We start from the raw sequence: 7,581 nt of genomic DNA on the forward strand, positions 1-7,581 counted from the left end.
TTTTTTTTTTTGACAGGCAGAGTTAGTGAGAGAGAGAGAGAGAGAGAGAGAGAGAGAAAGGTCTTTCTTCCATTGGTTCACCCCCCAAATGGCCGCTACGGCCAGCACGCTGTGCCAATCCGAAGCCAGGAGCCAGGTGCTTCCTCCTGGTCTCCCATGCAGGTGCAGAGCCCAAACACTTGGACCATCCTCCACGGCCTTCCTGGGCCACAGCAGAGAGCTGGACTGGAAGAGGAGCGACCGGGACAGAATCCGGTGCCCCAACTGGAACTAGAACCCGGGGTACCGGCGCCACAGGCGGAGAATTAGCCTAGTGAGCTGTGGCGCCGGCCATGGCAGCAGTTTTATAGTAGGTAACCCCGAGGAAAGGTGTGGGGACATCTTTTCTCTTGCTCTTTTCCTGATCCCTCACTGTCTCGTAACCTATAACAATTTGAGTAACAAAGAAATTTTAGAAGGAGTAGTTCTTAGGGTAAGTTTCCCGGAGTTCATAGTTAGGTTTAACTTTATTGGTTCTATAAATATGTCATCATCTCAGAGTCTTAGGACACCATTCTTTTGTTAGGATTTGTACTTCTTGGAGCCTGCACTGTGGTTCAGCAGGTTAAAGGCCTGATCTGCAGTGCCGGCATCCCATATGGGCATGGGTTCGAGACCCAGCTGCTCCACTTCTGATTCAGCTCTCTGCTATGGCCTGGGAAAGCAGAAGAAGATGGCCCAAGTCCTTGGGCCCCTGCACCCATGTGGGAGACCTGGAAGAAGCTCCTGCCTCCTGGCTTCGGTTGGGTGCAGCTCTGGCCGTTGCAGCCATCTGGGGAGTGAACCAGCAGATGGAAGACCTCTCTCTCTCTCTTTGTCTCTCCTTCTCTTTGTGTGTAACTCTGTCTTTCAAATAAATAAAAATAAATATTTAAAAAAAGGATTTGTACTTCTTAATACTTTGATAAGCAATAGACATAAAGGTTAGAAGTAAAGTACAAAATGAAACCAAATTCAGCATATCTCAAGACAGTGCATAGAATTATAATCTAATGGTAAGTATTTTAAAATTTTGGGGCACAAATTCAGTAAAAAAATGATTTACCATATAATAATCTCAGTTTTCAAAAACTCTCAAGGTTAGGAAGTCACACTAAAGTCAACTTTAGATTTTAACTGTAGTACCTAATCTTTCAAAGTTCCTGGGATTATTAAGAAGTGGTAATTTATTTATTCATGATAAAGCTGGAAATCCTCGAAACAAGACATTTTGTGTGTTTTTTTAAATACGGCAGTTATTTCAAACATATCATGTAATGAGGAAAACAGAGTTTTACTGAATTTATGTAAATAATTACATTGTCACAAAAAACAACAATATTTATAGGTTTTAAACTTTGGAGGAATTAAGTAGGGAGAAACAGAAATATGTTTATCTATTTTTTACCAAAGTACACCGAAGTGTTGGAAACCAAAGAAACCTCAAGGAAAGCCTAGAAAATTAAAAAAATATCTACCCCAATACAGAACTAAATATGTCTTCATTAAAAGACATAGAAATCATCAAACTTTATCAGGTCATTCAATCTCATGTAACTTTTCCCTTGTTTAATCTGCATTAACAGCTTTATGAGTCCATCAGTTTCATAATTAGGGTTTTAAACTTTTTTATTAGTTCATTTATCTTGAAGTTATCAGAAAATTATATTTAAGAATATTTGTTAAACTTAATACTTGTTAAACTTAACACTTCAATCTAAATTTCTTATGTTTTCAGCACAGTGGGGTGACTATAGCCTACAATAACCTCTCATATACTTTTTGAGCAGGTAGAAAAATGAACTTCAAGTCTGCAATCAGAAAATGATGTCAAAAAAAGGGAAGTGTGAAGTGCCCTGATTTTATCCATACATATTGGCTACTTGTATTGAAATACCATAATATAGGCCATACATGTGTACAATATTGCTAATTAATATTTAAGAAAATATAACATTAATAAAAAAGAATACCTGTTGAATTGCTTTTATGAATCTGACTACAAATGATTTTAGGGAAGAATCAGAATTCCTAGCAAGAGACTTGGATTGAGTTCCTAGCTCTTGACTTCAGCCTGGTCCAGATCCAGATGTTACAGGCATTTGTGGGGAGCGAATCTGCAGATGGGAGATCTTTGTCTCTCTGCCTATCAAAGAAACAAAATAGATAAACAATTCTGTAAACATTAATTTTTATTTATGAACTTAAAACTATTTATCAAAGATTTACTTAAGTCATATGACTCAAAAAGCATCTGGGTTAATGTAATAATTTTGACTTATGTGAGCACTTATTAACTGGTAAGCCAATTAAAAGTACAATTCTTCAGGGGATTCTACCATACAGACACAACATATAACATGTACAAAGGTATAACACATAACACTCACATATATATGTAAATAGCGACCTTATCTAACTATTTTGTCCTCAATTTAGTGTTCCTGGAAAACTAGCCTGGGCTCCCCCATTAGTACTATCCTCCTACATAGGCTCTGCTATGTGGTTGGGCCCTTCTGATAATGGGGATGGTTATGAAATTGTTGCTCTCTCTTAGAATTTTTGCTTTTTTACGAGAAAAAAAAAATGTGCACAACAGAAGCAACACAAAGCATAACAGATCCTAGGCAAATAATAGCTACTAGATCTCAGGGTGCACTGAAACCAGGGCCCACCCTTTCCCAGGTAGGGCATCCAACAATTAATTCTGCAAGTAAACGCAGTCCCACCTCGAATCAGTCAGACTGGAGCAGGGAGTTGCCCCAGACAAGGGCCATGAAGAGCCCATTGAACCCACGGAGCACTAACCTATGAAGGCCCAAACAGTCAGGCAAGAAGAGAGAGAATATTGCTCTTTGAGATCACTCATCCAGAATGATCCAGAAGACATTTCTTCCCAGAGAAGGAAGTGCTAAGGGCTGCAGTGGATAGGGAATCCCACTGGTGAGCCACTAGAGTGAATTTAGCCAGATGGCCATTCAGGCTGTTAAGGAGAAGCTGCTTAGCCTCCCCACCACACCACTGCAGGCCTTAAGCCCCGTATTGGGTGCTGAGTTGTTACAGATGTAGGTAGATTCTCTGCTCCTTGTTTCCAATAACTCGCTGATAGAAAATTTTTGAGAGGAGAAAGGCTTTATTATCATGGAGTGGTAAAGAGATAGGAGAAATGATTCAAATTTGTCTCCCCAACCAGGGGATTTGGGGAAAGATGTACGGATAAGGTAGGAGGGAACTAGAATGCCCAGCGAGGCAAATTCTGAATCCATCAGGCTAGCTTAAAGCTACAAGTTAAGTGAGTTTCCTGAGAAAATAGGAACGTAAAGGAGCATTCTGATCTCATTCCCCTAGCACTTGGTGCAGTCTCAAGGGAGGCACAGCAGACTCATGCCTGGAGGCCAACCATGCTCCTACGTATATCTGCATTCCTAATCCAATTACCTCCTCAACAAGACATTTTTCTCTGCTCTGGCTCAGTGCTCAGCGCTTTCCCACTACTTATCTCTTCTCCCTACCCTCAGTGGGCAATGACACAATGGTTGAGCCATCTGACCTTCACCTGGAGCTGTTGTGTGAGGGGAAAACTAGATCATTGGAGGAGCTGATGTTTTTCCTGTTTGGCCTCTTTATCCTATTGCAGTAACTGAATAAGGCTTTGCTGGTACTTTTTTTTGTCTTGATAGACCACCTTAACACCTGTCAGCTCAGCTCTTGACAGTAATTGGATATCAAACTTTGGAACAGAGACATGATGTACTGTTCTTAGGCGAATGGATATTTATCCACTAACAGTCAGGCAGCTTCATCCTTGGATGCAGATCACAACATCTACCACTCTTGACTTTTCTAGGATGGGGGAGTTCTGGAGAGAGGAGGTTATGTGCTGCTATGGTTTCAGTGAGCGTCTCCTCTAAGATTCATGTTGAAATTTAATCCCCACTGTGGTGGTGTTACAGAAATGGGGTCCTTGGGAAACGGAAAAGTCATACGGCCTCTGCCCTCATGAATGGCTTTGTGGCTTACAAAATTATTGGACTGAACTAATGTAGGTTCCCCCTTTTGACCTTCCATCCCTTGTGCCGCAGAGGCTGTAGCCACGAGGCACCATGCTGGAAGGAGAGTCAGGGCCTGTTTGGGGACTGAAAACCAGCATTTTGATTTTAGACTTTCAGCCTCCAGAGCTATAAGAAGTAAATTTCTATTCTTTCTGAATTTCCTAGTGTAAGGTATTTTGTTATAGTGCCACCAAGAGACTGAGATGGGTACACAACATAGTCCTCAATGCCTTCAGGAACAACTGCACAGCCCTAGATCATCCAGCAGAGAATGCTAGCCTTAGGGCATCCTAAAAGTAATTTCTAGACTCTTGGTAACTGAATATGCTTCTCTATGTATGTACACAGGGAAATACCTAGTCTATTATTTCCTAAATATTCAGAATTTTGAACAAACAAGGGTGTTATGGATTGAATTATTTCCCTTTCCCCACAAAATCTTTATGTTGAAGCCCTAATCCCCAATGTGAGTATATTTGAAAGCAGGCCCTTCAGGGCTGGCACCGTGGCTCACTTGGTTAATCCTCCGCCTGCGGTGCCGGCATCCCATATGGACACCGGGTTCTAGTCCCAGTTGCTCTACTTCCAATCCAGCTCTCTGCTGTGGGCTGGGAAAGCAGTGGAGGATGGCCCAAGTGCTTGGGTCCCTGCACCCCCATGGGAGACCAGGAAGAAGCACCTGGCTCCTGGCTTCGGATCAGCGCAGCACTGGCCATAGCGGCCATTTGGGGGGTGAACCAACGGAAGGAAGACCTTTCTCTCTATCTCTCTCTCTCTCACTGTCTATAACTCTACTTGTCAAATAAAAAAAAAATTAAAAAAAAAAAAGAAAGAAAGCAGGGCCTTCACAGAGTTGATTCAATTAAAATAGGGCCATTAGGGTTGGCCCTAATCCAGTCTCACTGGTGTTCTCATTACAAGAGGATATTTGGACACAGAAAAATATATCTGGATGTACATGCACAGAGGAAAGACCACATGAAGACACAGGGAGAAGGCAGCCATCTGCAACCCAGGAAGGAAAATCAGCAGAAGCCAAACCTGCTGCAAGCTTAATCTTGGACTTCCAGCCTCCAGAATTGTAAGGAAATAAAAGTTCTGGTGGGTAAGCCAACCAGTATTAATTATGGCAGCCCTGGCAAACTAACACAGCCACCTCGAGGACTTGATGCAACATGAATTCAATGAATATCTGACTCAGAGGCAAGTGGAATTGCATTTGCAGCAAGTTTCCAGGTGATGCTGATGCTGCTGGTCTGGGGACCATACCCTGAGGTCTCCTGCGAGGATGGAACTTTCACTCACAACTCTGTTTGCTAAAGACTCAGACTCTGAGAAGTTACACTTTAACTCCAGAAGTTTGTCCAGTGGGGAGGCCCTTGATTCCTGTCAGGTGGAAAAGATAACTCCAAAGGCGAGGGTTTTTTGCCTTGTGGAATTTCATTGGTTTTAAAAACTAACAGAAAACTGAAGTAACCTTCTCTCTAACCCCAGTTCCTATGAATAACAGTTCTTCAAACAGGCTTTGAAGTTAGGGCACTAGTGGACTGAAAACATTTTGACATATGTTAATACATTTTTGACTTTTTGGAAGTTATACTTTGACAACCCCTCCTCATGTAATCATAAGTCAGTTAAAGCAGTAGGAACTGATATATCTCTTTCCAATCTCCCCTCCTCCCTAGATATGAGTGAACTTTAATTTTTAAGATAATAACTTCCCTACTCTTTTATTGTTTTACCACCTAAATGTACATTCCTAAACACCAGTTTAATTTTGCTTGTTTTTCAAGCTTATGTGGTTGAAATCATATAGCATGCATTCTTTGTGACTGATTTCTTTGAGCAACAATGTATGTGTAACTTTGCATTTGTTTAAAGAATCCTTCCATTAATCCAAGTTCCAGGCAGAATCCATGCCTTTTGATCCTCTGGGTCAGACAGTTACAAGCTCATTGTAGATACCTAATAAGTGAATCTTGATGTGAATGGAAGGGGAGAGGGAGCGGGAAAGGGGAGGGTTTCGGGTGGGAGGGAAGTTATGGGGGGGAAAAGCCATTGTAATCCATATGCTGTACTTTGGAAATGCATGTTCATTAAATAAATGTTAAAAAAAGAATATAAAAAAATAAATGCATACAGGGCAATGGAAGAATGAGTGAGGAGGCAAATTCGTATCTGCATATAGTGTGTTTAGAGGGCCAGAGAGGTCAAGGTTAATAGGGAGAGACTCTGAACTAGTCATAGCTTGCTTTGTGTAGCCTCACTCTTTCCTCCCTTTTTGGTTCTTTATCCCTTTTCTTAACCTGCCCACCACCTGCAAAGTGTTCAGCTTCTTGCTCTCTCAGCTTGACAGATCTTTCTGGAGAAAATAATCACATAGAACCCCTCCCAAGTTGTAAATGGATTTTAAAGGAGGACCCACAGGACATGGTGTCTACTATCCCATCCTTGGCTGCATGGCCTGTAATCTTTGAATCATGTCTATGCCTTTGGTACTTTCTTGGCAGTTGTGGTCAGAAATATTTGAAATGAGAACGTTCAGTGACTTCTGCTCTCAGAAAACAGGAAGTGTTGGAGATGAGAGTTTTGTTTATCGAGTTTTGAGGAGGTAAGAATTACTGCTTGAAAACCTAGTTATTTTGTTGAAATAACAAAGTTTCTTTCTTTCACAAGAAAGAAAGGAGAAGGCAAAAAAAAAAAAAAAAAAAAAAATGCAGTCCCCAAGGCTACTGCAGAGAACAGCGTGCCCTCCCATGGAGTGAAGTGAAGTCAGTAGAGAACAGCACAGGGTAGGGGAGAAGAGAGGAAGTGAAAGTTGAGAAATAGCAGGTATTTAAGAAGGATTCACAGGAATCAAGAACTACTGACACAGGTCTTCCTGGTGAGATAGTGAGGCTCCTGAAACCACTGCAGGAGTTAACACTTCTAGAGACGGTAGCAGGCCCACAATCCAATGCCTTTCAGCTATTGTTTATCCAAACAATGGGGTGATTCAAGCTCTTCAAAGGAATGAGCACTATTTCTCTAAGTAATTATGGAGTGATCTTCAACATAAAGATTTTTTTCTTAAGATATTTTAATGGACTTACTATTTTTTAAAATAAAAAAAAATTCATTGTATTTGAGAGGCAGAGAGCATGTTGTGGGGTGGGGCCAGAGAGAAATCCTCTATCTCCTGGTTCACTCTCCAAATGCCTACAAGAATCTGAGCATGTCCAGGCTGAAGGCAGGAGCTGGGAACTCAGTATGTTCTCCTACATGTGTGACAGGAACCCAAGTACTTGATTTGCTGCCTCTCAGAATGCACATTACCAGGAAACTGGAACTGGAAGCAAAGCTGGGACTTGATCCCAGGTACTCTGATATAGTTCTACTCCTGTGCCAAATGCCTACCCTTAAATTTTAATTAATTTATTTTCATTTGTTTGAAAGGCAAACACACACACACACACACAGAGCGCTAAATGCCCCCCAAAGCTGGGGCTGAGCCAGGCCAAAGCCAGGAGCC

The sequence above is a fragment of the Lepus europaeus genome, chromosome 8, assembly GCF_033115175.1.
Source record: "Lepus europaeus isolate LE1 chromosome 8, mLepTim1.pri, whole genome shotgun sequence".
In the NCBI taxonomy this organism is placed as follows: domain Eukaryota; kingdom Metazoa; phylum Chordata; class Mammalia; order Lagomorpha; family Leporidae; genus Lepus; species Lepus europaeus.